This window comes from Brienomyrus brachyistius, chromosome 5, assembly GCF_023856365.1.
Source record: "Brienomyrus brachyistius isolate T26 chromosome 5, BBRACH_0.4, whole genome shotgun sequence".
Lineage (NCBI taxonomy): Eukaryota > Metazoa > Chordata > Actinopteri > Osteoglossiformes > Mormyridae > Brienomyrus > Brienomyrus brachyistius.
Window position 1 is genome coordinate 5,444,758 of NC_064537.1, and position 24,623 is coordinate 5,469,380.

The 24,623-nt window shown below is 42.1% G+C and overlaps 1 long non-coding RNA gene across 2 annotated transcripts; it reads left to right on the forward strand.

Moving 5' to 3' along the window:
* The first annotated feature begins 13,997 nt into the window (after positions 1–13,997).
* Positions 13,998–23,316, forward strand: LOC125741988 (uncharacterized). Of its 2 annotated transcripts, XR_007397954.1 has the most exons (3): positions 13,998–14,200; positions 15,214–22,332; positions 22,408–23,316. It is a non-coding gene; the product is annotated as an uncharacterized LOC125741988 (long non-coding RNA). The 2 variants fall into 2 exon arrangements; XR_007397953.1 differs by having other exon boundaries at positions 15,214–23,316.
* The last annotated feature ends 1,307 nt before the right edge of the window (positions 23,317–24,623 follow it).

Genomic DNA, 24,623 nt, shown 5'->3' on the forward strand with positions numbered 1-24,623 from the left:
AATGAACTAGGAACAGTTATTAAGTACTCAATGTAGACCAATGTAATCTGCGTTTGACTAAAATTAACTACTAATAAGCAAAGTGTGGTCCATCGTTATTCTGTTCAGAGTGATTTATATGATTGTCAGCTTTTAAGAGTGCTGGACCAAAGTACTAGAGTGAAGCCTATTCCAAGTCTAGTATGTGTACTTCATTAGATAAGCATAACAATTACAACACGTAGCCCAGATATATTGAAAGCAGGCATACCTGTTGGAGCCGTTCTATTACAAATTTGTTTATTTTTTCATAATCCTTCTCTGGATGGCGAGAAACACTCTGTGCACTCGCTAAGACCCCATTGATCTCAATGCTGGTCCCATAAGTCGCAGCGATGTGAAGCAACTCCTTCGCCATGTCGATGAATCCTTGTGCTTCTATAAAAACAAAAGGTCTCAAATCTTGCACCCACATGCGAGCCATCGTGTTCCTGAGCCTGATCTTCATAATTTCTGGAACTTCTCACTTCACAAAACCAGTTATTTTGGCTGCACTCGTTTACCAAGCGATCTGCTGCTACAAGTGTGTTTCTGCACGCCAATCGTCCCCGAGTCAGGTGCATATTTGACTATGACTTTGCACGTATTACAAGCAGCGTAGGGAGTTGGTACTCCATCGCGCTCTACTCTTACAAACTATTTTTTAAAGTTGCGGGCTTGCCCAACAGATCCGTAAAAGTCATGCAGGGATCATATACTCCAACTTAGCGTTGCGACGCCGTTTTCTCTGACTCTATGTTACCCACACGTCACGCGCTAATCAGGTGACCGCTTCTATTCGATAATGGATATTTATCATAGCCGTTTATGTCTTATAGATTATGCATTCAACCAACATAGCAGACAGGAGAAGATTTTTTTTTAAAAAAACGACTACTCGGTCAATTAATGACTTTACTCGTATTTATTCGAATCACAACTGTAAATATATAAATTACGGTAGACACTGCGTATATCGGTCTTTTTCGCTATGGCCGCAGTGCATTGTGGGTCGAATCGCCATTTTGGGTGGATACAGTTCAAGTCCGAGCGATAGCCTGCGGCATTGTCTTTCGTGAGATGGGATACCCGTGCTGTGTGAGAGGCTGCCATACTAAGGCACATGGTAGAAATGGTAAAAAGGTGGAGCACAACGTGAGATTTTTTCGGTTTCCCACTTGGAAAAGAGGATATGGACAGCAGGTAGAGGAGGTAACGAAGAGGCGTCGGGTGGCCTGGGTCGCAGCGGTGAGACGGAATGAGATCACTTTCAACACGGTATCTCCCTTAGTGCGCGTTTGCTCTCGGCATTTTCATGGATGCAAGTAAGATGTTTTTTGTTTAAGTAGTATTACTGAATATGCATTTTTTGTCTTCTTAAGTTGGTATTTTCACGTTGTTTAACCTACGCTAGCCTCACTACGGAGGGTAACAGAAATGGGTTAATCTGCTCCTGTTAAACTTAGCGTTACGTAGTGAATGCTTTTTAAAGACAAAAGTAAACAGCAAAACTGTAATGACACGCTTATCAGTGCATGTATGTGTATATTCTCCTGCATGGATAATAAGCCACAATGCTGTATAAGGCTGTCACTGTGTGCTGTGCCCTGACAAACCAATGGCCTAATATAGTTTAAGTTTAGAAACATTTACAAGTACGGTTTCTATCGTTTCACATGATGTCTGGAAGGATCTGTATAAACGCATTGTATACCGATTCTGTATTCTGCTTGCCACTTCACTTTATTGGTCATATTTAAAATAAAATATATGTTCAGGCAGTGACATTTATGTGGTGTTCTTCACTCTTTTCCTATCTGAAACACCTAAATTACGAGTGTGTTTTGGTAATGAAAATTGCTTATTACTGATTACATAAAACATTACGTTTTTGTGGAGAATAAAGAACACTGAATATGAAATTTTAAGTTTGCTAACCAAACGTGTTTACAGCCGCGAATGGGGGCGTGTCAGACAGTGCAGACACGTGACTGACAAGGAATCGCGTCTGTCTGGGAAAAATTGATCTTCATAACCGATCTTTTTCTTCTTTATATGTAAGGCAGAAACCCATGTAATTGAGATTTATATAGTTATTTAATGAACATAAACCAATCAAATGGACAGCGTTGCCATATACTTAATTTTACTAATAATTTCAAAGTACAGTATAGGCTAGCTATTTCGAACAATTTTCAACTTACAGTGCTGTATAAATTAAATTACTGAACTGTGTTATTCGGATACGCTATAATACAATACAGTATCGCTGTAGATAAATATTCAATTCAATTTTATTAACAGCGCATTTTCACAACACAACATTGTTAATCAGCCGGCAACCCCCCCCCCCCCCCATGGTCAAATTTCACCTCATTGTAAGACCGTGGCCGATTTTTGTCGTCACGGTTGTTTGGCCGGAACAGATTATTAACGTCGGTACAGGAGACCTTGTTATTGGATCCATTCCGACTGAAAAGAAAGTCATTGTGAGGATGGAAATTTTATTATGTTAAACTTCCCGTAGGCACGCCATCGCTGTCACAACTAGGCATTTCATTGGCTGCAGTAGCTAGGTATCTCATTGGCTGTCCCGCTGAATTATATTTCCATGGAGACGATTGTACGTTCCAAGACTACGTAAGCAATAGCCTTGTATAAATTCTGAGGCGCAGTTCCCGAGTGTCAGTACGATATCTTTTAGCACTGTGTCTAGTTCTGTTACCTACACTTCTCTGAATAAGATAATAAAGATTAGTGATCTTATTATTTTTAATAATCTTTCAAACACTAAAATGTGCACTAAAATGAATGCAGTCTGGCACGTGGAGGTGCACTTTGAAGAGCAGGGTAAAGCAGATAGTGTCTGCTTCAGAATACATAGAAGCAAGACAAGGTGCTTTGTTGTTCTGCCGATGGCTGATAAACTGAGTGAGTCTGGCCAGGCTCTGCTCAAAAATATTTCCTTAAAGTTCCTCCACCTGGACCGCAACTTACCGCATGGTGAGGAACCATGCACACCTGCGGTCCAGGATACGTGCTGCAGCCCAGCCACAGCAGCTGCGACAGGTACTGCATCACCTGCGGATCGCACACCTTTCAACAGAGTGATTAGCATATGCCCATGGCCCAAGCTCAAGAAGAAGGTAATGGAAAGTGGTAAAAAGGCCTGTATACTCACCCTGCATTATTGTTTTCAGGTGGTGCAGACGGTGAAGGAGACCCCGAGGCCCCAGATATCATTTTGGGCAGCAGACATGGGAGGATCGTTTCTTTCTTCAGATCCTTCTGGAAGATCCCAAAGATGCTGCTCAAGGTACTAGGCTTGGTTTTGAGGAGTTAAAATGGTGCCGGATGTATTAGGAGTTTATTATGCTTCAGGTAACACTAGTCTGATGGTTGGTGTTGGCTCTGTTCACTACAGAATATCAAGAAACGACGGGCTCCATGTCCAACCTAGGACTGTCTCCTACCACCAGACCAAGGGCAGCCAAAGTCCTCCTCCGCAGCCTCTTTGCAGCCTAATTTTTGGGCTGCTCTTATGGGATGAAGATATCCCCGTAACCCTGCGAAGGAGTAAGAACTGTGGCTGGTTACATCCATCCATCCATTTTCTCCTACCACCAGACCAAGGGCAGCCAAAGTCCTCCTCCGCAGCCTCTTTGCAGCCTAATTTTTGGGCTGCTCTTATGGGATGAAGATATCCCCGTAACCCTGCGAAGGAGTAAGAACTGTGGCTGGTTACATCCATCCATCCATTTTCTCCTACCACCAGACCAAGGGCAGCCAAAGTCCTCCTCCGCAGCCTCTTTGCAGCCTAATTTTTGGGCTGCACTTATGGGATGAAGATATCCCCGTAACCCTGCGAAGGAGTAAGAACTGTGGCTAGTTACATCCATCCATCCATTTTCTCCTACCACCAGACCAAGGGCAGCCAAAGTCCTCCTCCGCAGCCTCTTTGCAGCCTAATTTTTGGGCTGCACTTATGGGATGTAAATATCCCCGTAACCCTGTGAAGGAGCAACAACTGTGGTTACCCTGTGGTCAGTTACATCTATCCATCCATCCATCCATCCATCCATCTTCCAAACCGCTTATCCTACTGGGTCGTGGTAGCCTCAGCATGTTTTTGGACTGTGGGGGGAATCCGGAGTACCCGGAGGAAGCCCAACGACGACATGGGGAGAACATGCAAACTCCGCACACATGTGACCCAGGCGGAGACTCGAACCCAGGTCCCAGAGGTGTGAGGCAACAGTGCTAACCACTGCAACCACCATGCCGCCCCGTGGTCAGTTGCAGTATATTGTAAATAAAATGTGCTTTCAGTAAAATCTTGCACCCTACTGTATTGTTGTCTGGTTGTATTTATGTACATCGCACAACTGTAACTTTTGTCGCTGTTCTGTTGGCATCAGGACAGATAAAATATTGATTCTTTAGCAGGATTTATCCTTTGCTTATATTAATGGTTTTATCCATGGCTGCTTCATTTATTCTCAATGAATGCACTTCAAAGATCTGTGTTCTTTAAGGGTATCACAGCAGTTTCTTAAACTTTATCCAGTTCACACTCTTCTTTTCTCTCAAGTGTTTGTGGAAACCTTTAAAAAAGGGGAACTCGGTACCTTAAAAACTCAGACACGAGTTCACATTAAGGAGGCAGAACAGGAAGGTGCTCAGCAGTGGTGTAATGCTGTCTTGGTAGGTGGGTATACTGTTATACCGTATAACTGCATATATGCACTTCTCGTCTGACACATGCACATTTTCGAAAATTTTTAAGTGGGTCTACGATAAATCCATTCTTTCTAGGGGTGGGTTAGGGTTAACCCTAACGCTAACCCTCCGTTATGCCTCTGGTTTTCAAACACCCTGCCCCGCACATTCCTGCTCTACAGTACTTCTCTAGCTTTTTCTAGGCAGGCTGAGAGTTGTGATAATTGTCCTGGTCCTACTTTTTAAAAATAGGATAATCTGCCCCAAAGGTCCTCATCTGCATTCTGAACCATTGGACATTTTGCTAAAATATCCTTGGAAGGTACCTAATATTCTGCAATGGGTTGGCGCCCCATCCTGGGCTGTTCCCTGCGTTTTGCCCACAACCTCCAGAATACAAAGCTGCAGGGATTCTAGGAACTCTAGCAGCATGGATTGAAAACTGTGTATCTGACAGGAAGCAGTGAGTAGTTATTAGTAGCACAATGTCACAGTGGGCCTGCGTTCATAGCGGGGTACCGCAGCAGGGTTCAATTTTAGGACCACTATTGTGCCTGATTCAAATTAACGATATTGACACCAATACGTACAGTAAACTGGTTAAATTTGCAGACGATACCAAGGTGGGTGGTGTAGCAGATACTGATCTAGCAGCAGCAAAGCTACAACGGGATCTGGATTTAATTAGCGACTGGGCTGATACCTGGCAGATGAAATTTAACGTAGATAAATGTAAGGTAATCCATGCAGGGAGCAGAAATATAAAGTACAGATATTTTATGGGTTCCACTGAAATAAAGGTAGCTGATTATGAGAAAGACATCGGTGTGTATGTTGATGCTTCCATGTCCCACTCTCTTCAGTGTATGAGGATGTTGGGTTACATCTCTAGGTATGTGGAGTTTAAGACAAGGGAAGTGATGCTACGATTGTATAATTCCTTGGTAAGACCCCACCTAGAATATTCTATGCAGGTTTGGTCACCATACCTTAAGAAGGGCATTGCTTCCGTGGAAAAGGTAAGGCTACAAGAATGATTCCTGGTCTTAGAGGAATGTCTTATGAGTAGAGGTTAGCTGAGCTGAATCTGTTTAGCCTCGAGCAAAGGAGACTAAAGGGCGATGTGATCCAGTTATATAAGATTCTAACGGGTCTGGATGCGGTTCAGCCAAATGGTTATTTCAATATTAGTTTAAATACTAGAACTCGTGGCCATAAGTGGAAATTAGGGGGAGAATATCCATCCATCCATCCATTTTCCAAACCGCTTATCCTACTGGGTCACGGGGGGTCTGGAGCCTATCCCGGAAACAATGGGCACGAGGCAGGGAACAACCCAGGATGGGGGGCCAGCCCATCGCAGGGCACACTCACACAACATTCACTCTCATATGCATTCCCACACTAGCTCCGCCTCTTTACCAGCCAGAAACCTTCCATGTTCCCAACGCCAATGTCCATCGCCAAGGTCTGATCCATCCGGGTCCTTCCCATTCATACCTGCTGCACAAATGACACTGCTCCTGACCCCCACCTTCCATCCTGTAGATTGTGAGCCCACAAGACGGCTTCATGTACCTTCAAAGGAAAAAAAAGCTGGCTACAGGTTCGCTGAAGATACGTAACATCAAGGGATAGTCACATGTTCAATGCGTTTCTGTATCTGCCCTATGATTTGTTAAATAATAACCACAATCCATCTTGTTTATGGGAGTTCTTACACACCCTCAAATCAATATGGAAATAGCTTTATATTACCTCCTTATTGGAAAATTGTATCTGTCTTTTATTGGCTATTTTAACTATAAAACTCATAGAAATGTGGTTTGAGACAACTTCAAGTTAAATTGTTTCGTATTACCCACAATAACTGTAATTTAATTATGGATGAAGAAATTAATAATGAATAACAGAGAAAGTATTGTTGCGCAATAATGTATATTTTTGATTAACTGAGGCACTTTCATGGCTGGATTAATGCGTTATATAAGACTCTGTAGCTTAACAAAAAACAGGAAGCCACAGTTCAAGGTTGGGTGCCTCCCCAAGGGGAAATATTACTTTCACTTACAGCAGTTTTCACTCAACATTTTTGGGAATTGCCCTTAGCCATTAAGCTCATTTAATAACAATCTGCACAGATTATAGTCCTGGATCCTCCATTTGCCCAGCTGGAGTTTTCTCTGCAGGTTATTCAGGTTAGATAAGAGCACATCACTGATTATGCGGTTAATGCCAGATTAAAGCAATTATCTCCCTGGTCATTTGATCAAATGAAACAATTAGCTCGGCATCTATGGGGGTTGGATCTTAGCTCTATGCACTATGTAGTACTAGTTCAGGAAAAGGAATGTTTTTTTTTTTTAACAGTAAGGGGCTACAGTTCTCGACTGGTCAACAGGAACACGTTAGTTACTAAAGACAAGATGATATCAAAGAAGAGCAAAGTTGGGGTCTATTTGACCCTTGTGCTTCATCTCTTTCACTCTGTTCTTCACTCCTCTCTCTTGACACCTTATTGTTTTTCTCTTATAATCACTTAGTTTTAAAACTTTTTTCATTCTACTGTTTGGAAAAATAAACTGGCTTTCACAGATTAGTCACTCTGAACACCGAGTGCTTTTATACATTAAATCAAACTGAGGATAACTGCATTATGTCAGGTTATAGTAAAATTGCAGCCTTCATTGGAAGCAGCAAACAGAAAATGATGACGATGGTGACGGTTGTGAAATATAAATAAATATATATAAAGTGGCAGACCACGTGAAGTAACAGAGCGGGGTCAGCAAGTGCTGAGGTGCACAGTGTGTAAAAGTCGCCAACGCTCTGCTGACTCAATAACTGCAGATTTCCAAGCTTCCTCTGGCCTGAACTCCAACACACAAACTGTACTTCGTGGAACAGGCTTCCATGGCCGAGCAGCTCATGCAAGCCTCACATTACCAAGCACAATGCCAAGCGTCGGATGGAGCGGTGAAAAGTCAAAGTGAACTTTATTGTCATTCGGACCATACAATTCCAGAGTGCATAGTAGAACGAAATTGCGCTTCTCCCGGCTACAAATATTGCACAGTGTCTCACAGTTGCCGTATTCTACCACGGAGTGCAAGTACCATCCATTTTAGGAACATTTTTAATGACTGAACTCCATAAAACAACTGACAAAAGAATTAAACCCTTTTAGTGCATTTATGTACATATTTGTTTTGCTTTTTAAAAGAAAACACTTTCTTAAATGCAAAAATAAATAAAATGATGTCAAATAAAAGTATACATATATCTTAAATTAAGGCATGAATTAAAATGGCCTTTACTTTCTGTGTTCTTGTACATTTATAGGAGGCATAAAAAAGTTCTGACAGGATTGTATCTCCTGGATGAGATAGGAATGCTGTGCTCATGTTCGTGTATGTAAGTGAATGTGAGTAAGAGTGTGTGTGTTTAAGTGTGTTAGAGAATGAGTGTGTGTGTGTTTAAGTGTGTTAGAGAATGAGTGTGTATGTAAGCCTTTAAAGGAGCATGTGGCGGTTCGATAATTCAGTGTCTCAGAGACTCACTGGCCCAAGGCTGTTGGGGGGGGGTGTTATGGTCTAATGTTTATGTTATAATAATAGAAATATATTATAAATATAATTATGTAATATTATTCATATTAATCAAGCTACAGAGTAATATTACTAAGGCCTTGAAACAGATCTAGCTGACAACACCCCATGCTCCCCCTTAGACTCACTCCTGCATGCTTCAGGTATCATTGCGACAAAGTGTGACGGCTGTTGTCAGCCTGCTGCAAGTTGCCAAATTTAAATATTGTGTCAAACTAAGCTAACAGTTTATCTGCATACAAACAGCTTCTATTTTAACTTGTATAGCTTTACTGTAGCTTTGCTGCTGTGGAAGACAAACGGCGGTGGATGGGAGCAGCTGAAAACATCGCTTTTCTTCACCTTTCAGCTTGTTGAACAGCAGGTTTGATTACAGACTCTCGCCAGCTCTTTACCAGTACAGGTTTAGTAGAGATTACAAGCACTGCTGTTGTTTTCCTTCACTGCACCTGAGTTCACCATCTCTGTAACGGAACCGTCTCTTTGCTCTTAGTATACAGACAGGCTCCAGCTCCATGTTAATTAACTACGACAGCATCATTTTCACTGTTGTTGTATCAGTGTATTTATTGAGGAAAATAAGGACTGCTTGGGCTGAATCTCGTTATACTTTTTTATTCACACATATGCCCATAAATACGTTTCTATCGCATGTCTGTTTTAGCGGCCAATGTGAGTGAAGCACTCTCGCTTACTTTGTATGCTGGCTCTGCTCTGTGTGCTGCATGCATAGACTGGGTGCTTTCTGTTGAGATGTTGAATCATTAACATTGTGCTATTGTGGTAAGCTAATTCGGTTTTACAATGGACACACTGTACAGTATGTTCGCTTTTCTTTTGATTGAAATGGTCCCAAACTTTAGACATTTTTTCATTTTTTGAAGCATCGAAGCAAAGAATTCTCATCGAGGATTTTTTGTAATCGAGTTACTCGATGAATCGTTGCAGCCCTAATCCCTTCTACAGTACACTGACTCAGGTGATTAAGAGAACAATGTTTGAGAGCAACAGTTTGACTCTGCCTAACGAATGGTGCCATAAATTGGACATATACACACAATATATTCTGGCCTGACCCTCACACCCCAGAAACCCACATATCCCTGTGATCACCTGGGTGAAATTTTCTTGTAACATAACCAACATTTTAATGTTTAGTTAGCAGTTTTTTAATGAATCATAATTGTATAATGATTTAGTTACTTGGTGTTTGGTAAGGAAGGGTCTACTTTACCTCAGCAATCGGATTTTGTAACAGATGTTGATGTTGGAAGCTGCACTTACCTTGTCACTGTTCAGACCACCAATCTCACAGGGCCAGGTAGGCCATGTGTACTTGGGGAAGTTATGTGGACTGTTTATATATCTTGTTGTAGCAGTTAATATTTTTACATTGCTGCACACCCTACCCCACTGTATGTTTTTAACGTACGTTTATGGATAAAATAACATTTGTTCTAAAATAATGTTTTGAGTACTCATTGATCAATATGCATTTACTGTAAAACATTTTTAATTTAGCTAATCATTTCAAATGAATATTTTATATCTGAGAATTTAGAATAATTAATTTGTACAATTAAACATTTCGGATAATATTAAATGTGTTATTTACTTTATGTCAATAAAGCCAACTTTTTTTTTTACGTAGCACAACTTGAAATAATTAGATTGGTCCGTGGATCTAATTTAAAGATCTAGTTTAAATAAAAATAGCTGTTTAAATTAATTCAATATATAATGTTAGTTGTGAATTCTTCAAATCAACAAAGTTGATTGAAGGTTATATTTTTTTCAGTATGTATTTAATATTTATTTCAGATATAAAGATTCAGGTCTAAAGTCTGAAACAGTGGCAAGCACAGCACTGTGGCAAAAATTTTACAAATGTGTATAGCTTCAAACCTATGTACTAAGTCACTCTGGTATGAAGCGTGTTAATTGCAGTAAGTTAGGGAAGACTTTCCACAAACACTTGAGAGAAAAGAAGAGTGTGAACTGGATAAAGTTTAAGAAACTGCTGTGATACCCATAAAGAACACAGATCTTTGAAGTGCATTCATTGAGAATAAATGAAGCAGCCATGGATAAACCATTAATATAAGCAAAGGAAAAATCCTGCTTAGGATCAATATTTTATCTGTCCTGATGCCAACAGAACAGCAACAAAAGTTAGAGTTGTGCGATGTACATAAATATAACCAGACAACAATACAGTAGGGTGCAAGATTTTACTGAAAGCACATTTTATTTACAATATACTGCAACTGACCACGGGGTGGCATGGTGGTGCAGTGGTTAGCACTGTTGCCTCACACCTCTAGGACATGGCTTTGAGTCTCCGCCTGGGTCACATGTGTGCGGAGTTTGCATGTTCTCCCCATGTCGTCGTGGGGCTTCCTCCGGGTACTCCGGATTCCCCCCACAGTCCAAAAACATGCTGAGGCTACCGCGACCCAGTAGGATAAGCGGTTTGGAAAATGGATGGATGGATGGATGGATGGATGGATGGATAGATGTAACTGACCACAGGGTAGCCACAGTTGTTGCTCCTTCGCAGGGTTACGGGGATATTTACATCCCATAAGAGCAGCCCAAAAATTAGGCTGCAAAGAGGCTGCGGAGGAGGACTTTGGCTGCCCTTGGTCTGGTGGTAGGAGAAAATGGATGGATGGATGTAACTAGCCACAGTTCTTACTCCTTCGCAGGGTTACGGGGATATCTTCATCCCATAAGTGCAGCCCAAAAATTAGGCTGCAAAGAGGCTGCGGAGGAGGACTTTGGCTGCCCTTGGTCTGGTGGTAGGAGAAAATGGATGGATGGATGTAACCAGCCACAGTTCTTACTCCTTCGCAGGGTTACGGGGATATCTTCATCCCATAAGAGCAGCCCAAAAATTAGGCTGCAAAGAGGCTGCGGAGGAGGACTTTGGCTGCCCTTGGTCTGGTGGTAGGAGACAGTCCTAGGTTGGACATGGAGCCCGTCGTTTCTTGATATTCTGTAGTGAACAGAGCCAACACCAACCATCAGACTAGTGTTACCTGAAGCATAATAACTCCTAATACGTCCGGCACCATTTTAACTCCTCAAAACCAAGCCTAGTACCTTGAGCAGCATCTTTGGGATCTTCCAGAAGGATCTGAAGAAAGAAACGATCCTCCCATGTCTGCTGCCCAAAATGATATCTGGGGCCTCGGGGTCTCCTTCACCGTCTGCACCACCTGAAAACAATAATGCAGGGTGAGTATACAGGCCTTTTTACCACTTTCCATTACCTTCTTCTTGAGCTTGGGCCATGGGCATATGCTAATCACTGTTGAAAGGTGTGCGATCCTGCAGGTGATGCAGTACCTGTCGCAGCTGCTGTGGCTGGGCTGCAGCACGTATCCTGGACCGCAGGTGTGCATGGTTCCTCACCATGCGGTAAGTTGCGGTCCAGGTGGAGGAACTTTAAGGAAATATTTTTGAGCAGAGCCTGGCCAGACTCACTCAGTTTATCAGCCATCGGCAGAACAACAAAGCACCTTGTCTTGCTTCTATGTATTCTGAAGCAGACACTATCTGCTTTACCCTGCTCTTCAAAGTGCACCTCCACGTGCCAGACTGCATTCATTTTAGTGCACATTTTAGTGTTTGAAAGATTATTAAAAATAATAAGATCACTAATCTTTATTATCTTATTCAGAGAAGTGTAGGTAACAGAACTAGACACAGTGCTAAAAGATATCGTACTGACACTCGGGAACTGCGCCTCAGAATTTATACAAGGCTATTGCTTACGTAGTCTTGGAACGTACAATCGTCTCCATGGAAATAGAATTCAGCGGGACAGCCAATGAGATACCTAGCTACTGCAGCCAATGAAATGCCTAGTTGTGACAGCGATGGCGTGCCTACGGGAAGTTTAACATAATAAAATTTCCATCCTCACAATGACTTTCTTTTCAGTCGGAATGGATCCAATAACAAGGTCTCCTGTACCGACGTTAATAATCTGTTCCGGCCAAACAACCGTGACGACAAAAATCGGCCACGGTCTTACAATGAGGTGAAATTTGACCATGGGGGGGGGGGGGGGGGTTGCCGGCTGATTAACAATGTTGTGTTGTGAAAATGCGCTGTTAATAAAATTGAATTGAATATTTATCTACAGCGATACTGTATTGTATTATAGCGTATCCGAATAACACAGTTAAGTAATTTAATTTATACAGCACTGTAAGTTGAAAATTGTTCGAAATAGCTAGCCTATACTGTACTTTGAAATTATTAGTAAAATTAAGTATATGGCAACGCTGTCCATTTGATTGGTTTATGTTCATTAAATAACTATATAAATCTCAATTACATGGGTTTCTGCCTTACATATAAAGAAGAAAAAGATCGGTTATGAATATCAATTTTTCCCAGACAGACACGATTCCTTGTCAGTCACGTGTCTGCACTGTCTGACACGCCCCCATTCGCGGCTGTAAACACGTTTGGTTAGCAAACTTAAAATTTCATATTCAGTGTTCTTTATTCTCCACAAAAACGTAATGTTTTATGTAATCAGTAATAAGCAATTTTCATTACCAAAACACACTCGTAATTTAGGTGTTTCAGATAGGAGAAGAGTAAAGAACACCACAAAAATGTCTCTGCCTGAACATATATTTTATTTTAAATATGGCCAATAAAGTGAAGTGGCAAGCAGAATACAGAATCGGTGTACAATGCGTTTATACAGATCCTTCCAGACATCATGTGAAACGTTAGAAACCGTACTTGTAAATGTTTCTAAACTTAAACTATATTTGGCTATTGGTTTGTCAGGGCACAGCACACAGTGACAGCCTTATACAGCATTGTGGCATATAATCCAAGCACGAGAATATACACATATATGCACTGATAAACGTGTCATTACAGTTTTGCTGTTTACTTTTGTCTTTAAAAAACATTCACTCTGTAACGCTAAGTTTAACAGGAGCAGATTAACCTATTTTTGTTACCCTCCGTAGTGAGGCTAGCGCAGGTTAAACAACGTGAAAATACCAACTTAAGAAGACAAAAAAATGCATATTCAGTAATACTACTTAAACAAAAAACATCTTACTTGAACCCAAGAAAATGCCGAGAGCAAACACGCATTAAGGGAGATACCGTGTTGAAAGTGATCTCATTCCATCTCACCGCTGCGACCCAGGCCACCCGACGCCTCTTCGTTCTACCTGCTGTCCATATCCTCTTTTCCAAGTGGGAAACCGAAAAAAACTCATGTTGTGCTCCAACTTTTTACCATTTCTACCACGTGCCTCTCACGAAAGACAATGCCGCAGGCTAACGTTTGCACTTGAGTTGTATTCACCCAAAATGGCGATTCGACCCACAATGCACTGCGGCCATAGCTGAAAGAGAATGATATAAGCGGTTTCCTTCATAATTTATATATTTACACTTGTGATTCGAATAAATATGAGTAAAGTCATTAATTGACCGAGTAGTCGTTTTTTAAAATCTCCCGTCTGCTATGTTGGTTGAATACATAACCTATAAGGCATAAACTGCTATGATAAATATCCATGATCGAATGGAAGCGGTCACCTGATTAGCGCGTGACATGTGGGTAACAGCCGGCGCCAGTCAGTAAGAAACATGGAGTTAGTGAAAACGGCGTCGCAACGCGGAGTAGGAGTTTATGATCCCTGCATGACTTTTACGGATCTCTTGGGGAAGCCCGCAATTTTAAAAAAGTTTGTAAGAGTAGAGTGCGACGGAGTACCAACTCCCTACGCTGCTTGTTATACGTGCAAAGTCATAGTCAAATATGCACCTGACTCGGGGACGACTGGCATGCAGAAACACACTTGTAGGTATGTGACAAAAAAAATTAACATGTTCCAAAAAAATTATGAATAGTATGACACGATAGAGCTAAATAAATACACCAAGATTTTGAAAATCGGTTGAGAAACAAAAAAGTTACACTAATTTTACTTTTGATTTGTACGGCCTTTTTTGTTTAATGTGAACACTGTGATCGCGAATTGCTTAAAATTACAGAAAATTTATCACAATTTTTTTTGTTTCTCTATTTTAAAGTGAAATTTCCAGGACAGTGAGAATATATTATTATGAAAACGGATTCACAATGTCTGTTAATTATAGTTTTAATTAATTAATTAGCACGACCCGTTATTAAGCTTATTGCTTTGTCGTGCTTTAAAATATATTAAAAGTATTATTAACATTTTTACATTACTCGAATCATTTAATCACGCCCGATTTTGAACCTTATTTTTCATGGATTTTTTTTATTGTTCTGAGATGGCGGCTGCCCCGCATACTCGGAGACAACATTTGACCTGAGCAAAATTCTTCGTTTCTGATCTTCAGATCTCTATGAAACTTCATCAGTTTATAGTTGAAACATAGTTAATGATCTCAACTTACCTTAGAATAGTCCCATATATTTCGCAAGGTTGTGTTTGGCCGCTGAATTTGTCGTATAAGTTTAAAGAAATCGATCAACTTGAAAAACATGAATTGAAAATTTCGAAATCAAGGCGATAGATAGGGATCTTTGCGTCATGCTAAGGATCTCCGTGGAATACCAAACACGAACCGATTGTAATTCCGTTTTTCCTGGGATACCCCTCTGCGTGACACAACAGTTCGTTAGCAGCAAGTGCGGAGAAAATGACCGCCGCTGAATGCTGGATTCATCACATACCAACACTTGTAGCAGCAGATCGTTTGGTAATGAAGTGCAGGCAAAAATAACTAGTTTTGTGAAGCGAGAAATTCCAGAAATTGTGAAGGTCGGGCTCAGAAACACAGTGGCTCGCATGTGGGGGTCAAGATTTGAGACCTTTTGTTTTTATAGAAGGACAAGGATTCATCGACATTGCGAAGGAGTTGCTTCATATCGCTGCGACTTATGGGACCAGCATTGAGATCGAAGGAGTCTTGGTGAGTGCACGGAGTGTTTCTCGCCATCTTGAGAAGGATTACGAAAAAAATAAAGCAATTTAGAACGGCTCCAACAGGTATGCCTGCTGTCAATATATCTAGGCTATGTGTTGTAATTGTTATGCTTGTCTTATGAAGTACACGTACTAGACTTGGAATAGGCTTCACTCTAGTACTTTGGTCCAGCACTCTTAAAAGCTGACAATCATATAAATCACTTTGAACAGAATAACGATGGACCACACTTTGCTTATTAGTAGTTAATTTTAGTCAAACGCAGATTACACTGGTCTACATTGAGTACTTAATAACTGTTCCTAGTTCATTTTTTGACGCTGATTTCAGATTTGTAATTGAAATTCAGCTAACATGTCAGGTTTCAGAGATGCACATTGCTGATGTTTTAGACAAATTGCCATATCGGTACAATATTACGAGTATGAACTATGTCATACCAAACTTGTGTTAAAGGGTTACTGTGAAAACAGTCATGAACACGCATACAGACAGATGCTACAGCATACATTTATAGCTCTCTTAACTCACAAAAAGTGATGTCAGCATGTTCAGAAATGTTTGAGACACTTGCTTTTACGCTTGTACTGTGCATTAGTGTCTCTTTGCAAGAACCAACAGTAGTCTCCCATCATACTGGGATTGAACTTTCCCTGATATCTGCTTTCCATCGGCTTCATATCTTGATGAAATCTTTCCCCATGCTCATCACTTACATCGCCAAGACTGGATGGAATGAAGTCAAGGTGCGAATGCAGGAAGTGCATCTTCAGTGACATTCGGGCACCCATTGCCTGATAGGCTGTCAACATGTTCTCCACCAGCGCACAATCCTTGATTTATTCTTCTTTGTAAATCCAGCAATGTTTGTCATGCAAAAATAACAGTCTGAGTGATGGTCTGTTGGTTCACGCCACACCATTGGCACAGTGAATGGCATTTTCTGTCCTTTGCCATTCAGCCACTGTGTTAAACCGGAATAGCAGACAGTGTAGCATACATGAGGTGCCCATGCTTTATTCTGATCGCCAACTTTGCAGCCAAAATAATGGTAGTATGCACTTCTAAATATGCTGGACATATTCTTTCGCTGATCTTGTGCAGTAAATTGTCCGCAGACGTAACAGAAGTTATCGGGATGGTTCACACAACCTCGCCTATTCATATTGTCTATGAAAATGGAAACAAAGGTAAAAAGTAAGCACAATGACGTACATTTGTAAACCAGTAGTATTAGTAGTAAATTTATCAATGAGATGTCCAAAAATGGAATATAATATTACACACACAGTAAAGTACCGATGCATCACGGCAGCGTTAACGACGAAAATGGTATAAACACAAACCGGCGCATAACTTGCGCATAACCGACGTGATGGACAAAAACGGTTTTCAGATTTAGAATTAGCATGTCGAATTTTATAAGGTACAGGTGACAGACTTCCATTAGCAAAATGACTGTTGACCAGTGTTATTTACACCTCTCACACAAACGCGTTTTGTCCTAATGCCTTCTCGAATCAGTGTGCACACGTGCGATCCTGCCCTATTTTGTTCTACCTTACGAAGTAAACATGTCTTAAATATTTTCTGGTTAATGTGTTGTGTGACCAGTTCACCGCGAGGAGCCCTCGAGTCATGCGGGAAGCTTGCGAAATAGTCATTTGAGGACAAAATGCATGTGATGAAAGATGCACAGTAATCTCGTTAATGAAATACATTCTGTGCATATTTTCTGAATCACAAAATGAATTTCGCCCCCTTTAATGTTCAATTTCTAAGCCACAAAATGCACTTCGTCTCTGAAGTGAACTTGTCATGCAGGCAATGCTTTTGTGGAACCACAAAACGTTTCTTCTTTTTTTTCTGAATCATGAAAGGCACGTAGTAGGTTGGAGTAGTAACTTCCAATGACCAGCAGGTGGAGTGATTTCTGCAGATTTATGCAATCCCAGTTTACTGAATAATGTCTTCAGGATGTCCTCTGAACATTCGCACGAACATTTGTCTGTGGAGTCCTTTAAAGGTATTTAAGATATTATCAGAGGACGTCCAGTGAGCATTTGGAGGCTTTGAGGGAACATTAGTGATAAGTTCTTGAAGATGTCAGGACATTTTATAGTGAAGCTTAAGTAACTTTGACAGTGTAACTTTTTACAATTAACAATTAACTACAACTAACAATTAAGTAACTTTTTGCAGTAAATTAGGGAAGACTCTCCACAAACACTTGAGTGAAAAGAGTGTGAACTGGATAAAGTTCAAGAAACTGCTGCGATATCCCTAAGGAACACAGATCGTTGAAGTGCATTCATTGGGAATAAATGAAGCAGCCATGGATAAACCATTAATATAAGCAAAGGATAAATCCTGCTTAGGATCAATATTTTACCTGTCCTGATGCCAACAGAACAGCGATAAAAGTTAGTTGTGCGATTGTACATAAATATAACCAGACAACAATACAGTAGGGTGCAAGATTTTACTGAAAGCACATTTTACAGTATTTACAATATACTGTAACTGACCACATGGTAGCCACAGTTCTTGCTCCGTCCATAAGACAGTCTTAGCTTGCACATGGAGCCCGTCGTTTCTTGATATTCTGTGGTGAACAGAGCCAACACCAACCATCAGACTAGTGTTACCTGAAGCATAACAACTCCAGCAGAACAACGAAGCACCTATTCTTGCTTCGATAAATGCTGAAGCTGACAATTTGTCTTGCCCCGCTGTTCGAAATGCACGAAATGAACGTGCCAGACTTCTTTCGTTTTGTTGCCCATACGTCCAGCACCATTTTAACTCCTCAAAACTAAGCCCAGTACCTTGAGGAGCATCTTTGGAATCCTCAGGAAGGATCTAATGAAAGAACTGATCCTCCCATGTCTGCTGCCCAAAATAACATCTGGGGCCTCGGGGTCTCCTTCATAGTCTGCACCACCTGAAGACAATAATGTAGGGTGAGTATACAGGCCTTTTTACCACTTTCCATTACCTTCTTCTTGAGCTTGGGCCATGGGCATATGCTAATCACTCTGTTGAAAGGTGTGCTATCCGCAGGTGATGCAGTACCTGTCGCAGCTGCTGTGGCTGGGCTGCAGCATGTATCCTGGACCGCAGGGGTGCATGGTTCCTCACCATGAGGTAAGTTGCGGTCCAGGTGGAGGAACTTTGATGCAACATTTCTGAGCAGAGCCTGGCCAGACTCGCTCAGTTTATCATCTTCCATCGGCAGAACAACAAAGCACCTTTTCTTGCTTCGATGTATTCTGAAGCAGATACTCTCTGCTTTACCCTGCTGTTCAAAGTGCACCTCCACGTGCCAGACTGCATTCATTTTGCTGCACATTTTGGGGTGCTTGAAAGATTATTTCAAATAATAAGATCACTAATCTTTATCTTATTCAATGAAGTGTAGTGAACGGAACTAGACACAGTGCTACAAAATATCGTACTGACACTCGGGAACTGCGCCTCAGAATTTATACACGGCTATTGCTTACGTAGTCTTGGAACGTACAATCGTCTCCATGGAAATATAATTCAGCGGGACAGCCAATGAGATACCTAGCTACTGCAGCCAATGAAATGCCTAGTTGTGACAGCGATGGCGTGCCTACGGGAAGTTTAACATAATAAAATTTCCATCCTCACAATGACTTTCTTTTCAGTCGGAATGGATCCAATAACAAGGTCTCCTGTACCGACGTTGATAATCTGTTCCGGCCAAACAACCGTGACGACAAAAATCGGCCACGGTCTTACAATGAGGTGACATTTGACCATTGGGGTGCGGGGTGGTTGCCGGCTGATTAATCATTACTTTCCCCTAGATTGGGGATGGGACTGAAATTGTATCCAAAGGGGAGCATCGGGACCGGGAATCATAATATATTTATAAATTCAGTGGAAACTGCGTATAGTGATCCCGGTAATAGTGATCAGTCGCATATATAGCTCAAAAAGCTTGCGACAAAATCATTACTGTACAAATTCTGTTTAAATAACTCACCTATAGTAATCAAGTAGTCCGCTTACAGAGTTTGTTTCGGGTCTTTTTAAACGTTATATATTAAAACAGCGTTTTCTTTTTTTTTTTTTACTTTGATCATCCTACCTTGCGGGAGCCCGTCTGCTTCTCACTGGCTATCCGAGGCTAATGCGGCGTGCACAGAAAACATGACAAGAAAGTCATTTTCTCTCAGTAACAAGCATAGGCTCATCAAAGCTTATGATTAGCTGCCAAAAACCAGCCACCGAGATGCAGCAGCGAAACTACAATAAACGCTTTGAGGCAATGTAGCGTCGTGAAAATGCGCTGTTAATAAAATTGAATTGAATATTTATGTACAGTGATACTGTATTGTATTATAGTGTTCAGTAATTTAATTAATACAGCACTGTTACGTGCCGTAAGTGTTTGCAGGAGGTCCAAGCAGATTCTTCGGACCTTCCGCTCGTCACCATTCGCCAGCTGCACTTTCAGCTTTGCCTCCCGCTCCTGGCCACGCCCCCTGCCTTCAGCGCTACTTCCTGTGTCTGGGAGAGATAAGGCCACAGCTCACAAACCTTGAGAGCTCTTGCTCATTGCTTTTGGTTATTGGTTTGCTGTATTATGTTTGGATTACTTGTGTATGGCAGTTTTGTTTCTTGGTTTCATATTTTCACCTCGCCCTTTCCCGGTACCTTCGCCCCGGCTTTGATTGTTTCTTTGGTCTTGATCTCCCGCCTGCTTGTTGACTATTCTTTTGCTTGCCCCCTCGGACACTGTCATTTTGGCTTTTGTGTTTCCTGTGTGTTGTGCTGTGATGCGTATGGAGTGGCCGCCATTTTTGTTCTGCGTGATGGGTTGCTTAATGGTTGGTTTGGCTAGGGAGATAGGACTTAGTATTGTCGTTTTTGTTTGTGTTTTTTTCACTTAGGTTCATCTTAGATTGGGGAATCGTTCGGTAACGGTGTTTTGTTTATTGTTTTGGCCCGTGTCACTCCCGAAGTCTGTTGCACCTAATGTTGTGAAAATGTATATAAAATTATAAAAAAAAAAAACTATATAAAAAAAAATCCCTTTATGTCCCGTGTTCCCTTTCCTCCGCCCCTGGTTGTCCTGTTTCTCCTTTTCCCTATTGCCTGTCCCTTCTGCTACGCTCCAACCCTAGACTGGACCATAACAGAAATTGGGGGCTCATCCGTTTCTTTCTCTTTTCTGGTGTTTGTTTGGAGGTTTTTTTTTGTGGGGGGAGGGGGGTGTTGTAGTGGTGTTAGTAGGAATGGCTCAGTTCGACCTTGTTGCTTTCACTCTCTACCCCACACTCAAACAGTTCGATAAGTGCCGTAAGGACGTCCTGCTAGGAATAGCAGAGTTCTTTAATGTTTTGGTCCCCGCTGAAACCTCTAAGCAGGTTATGAAGCAAGTGTTGTTGGACGACCTAATTCGACAGGGTATCCTACCTGAGTTGGGGGGCTCGCCGAGTGTTGCGTCCGCTCCCGTGCGGTTGGCGGCTGCAGCGGCAGCCAGCGGCGTTGATCTCGGCAATACTAGCTCAACCAGGGAGGACCTGCTGCTGACAATTCGGTTTAGGGAGCTGGAACTGGAGATTAAAAAGCAGGAGTACCAGGCTCAGCTACTCCGTGTCCGGGCATTGGAAGTCGAGGCTGACAAGGAGGTGGCATTACAGAGGATTAGCATGGGTGAACAAAAACCTGTGCCCCTTCCACATAAGGTACACTCACCGAGTACGACCCCTCAAGCCGGCCTGCCCACCCGTGACCGGGCTGGTGCCCTAGACGCTCCTCAAATCTAGTCTTCGTTCTCCCTCAGGTTCACCAGTCTCCCAGGGAATTGGAGGTGAAAATTCAGGCTTTAACGTTGCCATATCAGTCTCGTTCCTGTGTTTCGGGAACATGAGGTGGATGCTTGCTTCGCTATTTTCAAGAGGATTGCTACGACCTTGAACTGGCTTAGACATCTGTGGTCGCTGCTGCTACAATGCAAGTTAGAGGGGAAGACGCAGGAAGTTTGCTCAGCTCTGGCATTAGAACAGAGCCTAGATTATGACATCGTTAAGGCTACTGTGCTATGGGCGTATGAACTAGTACCTGAGACTTACCGGCAGAATTTCGGAAAGCTGGATAAAACCGCCAGCCAAACCCATGTTGAGTTTGCTCGTGAGAAAGCTTTGTTGTTTGACAAATGGTGTCTCTCACTTTGAGCAGCTCAAGGAATTGTTATTAGAAGAATTTTAGAATTGTGTTCCCAATTGTGTAGTGGCGTACCTAAATGAACAGAAGGTAACTTGTTTAGCCGAAGCTGCCACCCTTGCTGACGAATTTGTATTGACCATAAGACTGTTCACCCCAACCCCTCTGCCTCACAAACTTGGTCCCCATCCTGTGACATCGTCTCCGTCCGCTTCTTCTTCACCACCTGTAGAGAAGAGAGAATGCTTCTATTGCTACGAGGTGGGTCACATCATTTCTGTTTGTCCCGCGCTAAAGCGTAAGAATGCTCGTGCTGTAACTAAGAAAGTACATGTTGTTGCCTGTCCTGATGGTAATTCAATTAGTATTGTTGATCCAATGTTCTGTTTCCTGCTTCTGTGTCGCTTGGTGAAGGCAAGGTACGTCACCCTGCGACTATCCTACGGGATACGGGAGCGGCTCAGTCTTTCTTAATTGAACCTTTAGATGGTACAACTTACTGTGGCACCGACGTATTGGTGCAGGGTATCGATATATGTGTGGCTGTAGTTCCTTTGCATACTGTTTATCTATGTACTCCTGACTTTTCGGGATTTGTACGTGTTGTGGTCCAGACCCAGTTACCTGTTCCTGGGCTCACGTTCATCCTGGCGAATGACATTGCGGGGAAGAGGATTGTTCCCCTACCTGAAGTTGCTCCAGAACCAGAGATCTGCGCAAATGATGTTGCAGCGGATTTGTCCCAGGTGTTTCCAGCTTGTGTTTTAACGTGGGCCCAGCGACGCAAGTTCACCGACATTAATCTGGCACGAGAAATGTATGTCCGACCCAGCGCCTACTTCGACAGGTGATCCTGAATCGCGGGTCCCTGTGAAACTTGTTGTTTCCCCAGAGGTCCCCTCCACTACGGACGCTCTGATCACTGCACAAACGACAGACTCCTCCTTGGAGGTTTGTCGTGCCTCTGTTGTGGACAAGGCCGACTTGAAAGACCACCCCACTGCATACTTCTATCGTAACCAAGTGCTGATGAGGAAATGGCCCTCTCCAGAACTTGACACCTCATCACCTTCAGTTATTCACAGATGGTTTCTGTTTTTCTTGGTTCTGTGTTCTTTTGTGTTTGGGTGCTTTTCCTTGTATGACCCGATTGGGACTGTGAACACCTGCCGGGTTCGCTCTTGTGTGTGTGTGGGGGGTGATACGTGCCTTCCTGCCCTCGTCCCGATTCGCTGGCTGCACCTTCGGCTCCGCCTCTCCATCCAGACCCCGCCCACGACTCGTCCGATGCACCGCTCGTCATTTCCGGGTCCTGAGAAGAGAAGATGGCGGCTAGACAACCTCGGGAGCTCTGCTTATTGGTTTACTGTATTGGTTTGCTTGCCCGTGTATGACTGTTTTGGTTTCTGATTTCGGCTTCGCCCTCTTTTGGTACTTTTGCTCTGGTTTGTTGTTTCCTTGGTTTGACCCTTTGCCTGCATTTTCTGACTGTCCGTTTGCTTTTGCCCTTCTGTACTGTCACCAGATTTTGTGTTTCTTGTGAGTTCGTGTCTTGGTGTGTAAGGAGTGACTGCCAGTTTGCTTTTGCGCAACGTGATGTGTTATTGTTAATTTGGGTAGGGAGTTAGGTATTAGTATTGTCGTTTTGTTTGTATTTTGTTTTCTCAGTTATGATTAGCTTAGTTTGGGCATTCGTGCGGTAGTGGCGTTTTGTTTATTATTTTGGCCGTGGTCACTCCTGAAGTCTGATACACCCAATGTTGTGAAAGTGTGTATAAAATATAAAAAAACTAAAAAAATATCCCTTTGTGTCCTGTGTTCTCTTTCCTCCGTCCCTGATTGTCCTGTTTTTCCCTCTTCCCTTTCTGTTGCATTCCAACCCTAGACTGGACCGTAACACCTTGTGAGAAATCAGGATCTGTACTATCACACAAGTCCCTATATAATAGTACAGATCCTGTTTCTCATATGAGTCCCTGTAAAATAGTACAGATCCTGTTTCTCATTTGAGATCCCACACTGCCCTGACTCTGCCACCTACCTTTAGGTATATCTGAGGAGGAGTTCATGCAAAACCTGACATCATCATATACTTATCTCTGCACTGAGAGGTGAATGGATCTGAATGTGGCGTCTTTAACATGATTCCCAGTAGTTCTGATGGTTATATACTTAAGTAAATATTCAGCAACAGCAACTTGTTTTTCTCATTTCTCTAGGTGTTGATACACAGACTAAGTCGAAACCAGCAGTTAAAAAGCCTGGAGAATCACACAGATAGACATGTACAGCCTCTGGGTTCACAATCAGTAGCTATCATATGCACTGGGTCAGACAGGCTCCTGGGAAGAGACTGGAGTGGGTTGCTTTTATCCACACGGGCAGTAGCCACATATACTATGCCCAGTCTGTTCAGGGGAGATTCACCATCGCTAGAGATAACAGCGGGAACCAGCTGTATTTACAGATGAACAGCGTGAAAGCTGAAGACACGGCTGTGTACTACTGTGCCAGAGAGTCACAGTGATGGGGGCTGTGGGGAAGCCGTACAAATACTACTTCCTCACAGAATAAGGATGTTTTTAAAATTCTCAAGTTTTCCTTTCCATTTCAGTTATTTTGATATTGTGTAAAAAAATATATATATATATATATATATATATATATATATTTTTTTTTTTTTTTTTTTTTAATACTGTTATGCCAGGCTGGGCATGTGGAAACAAAATTTAAGATTGACTAGAAACCCCTGAGTACTTTATTCAATACAGTAATTACCATATAAGTGAAAAAAATAATCTGGATTCTGAACAGAGTCTCACTGAGTAAATTACATTTATTTTGCAGATGCTTTTACCCACAAACAACATACAACTGAGAAATCCGGGCCAGTCAGTCCCTGGGGCAATTAGGGTCATGGGCCCGACAGTGACATCACTCTTCTGACCCAGGGATTGTAACCTGGGACCCTCTGGTCACACAGACAGCATCTTAACCCAATGAACAGCACTTTAATACTACAAAGGGCATGTCATACTCCACCCCTGTATAAATGAGTCACTGTTTCCTTCCTCACTCCTCATTTAAACAGCACATTATTGACTCTAA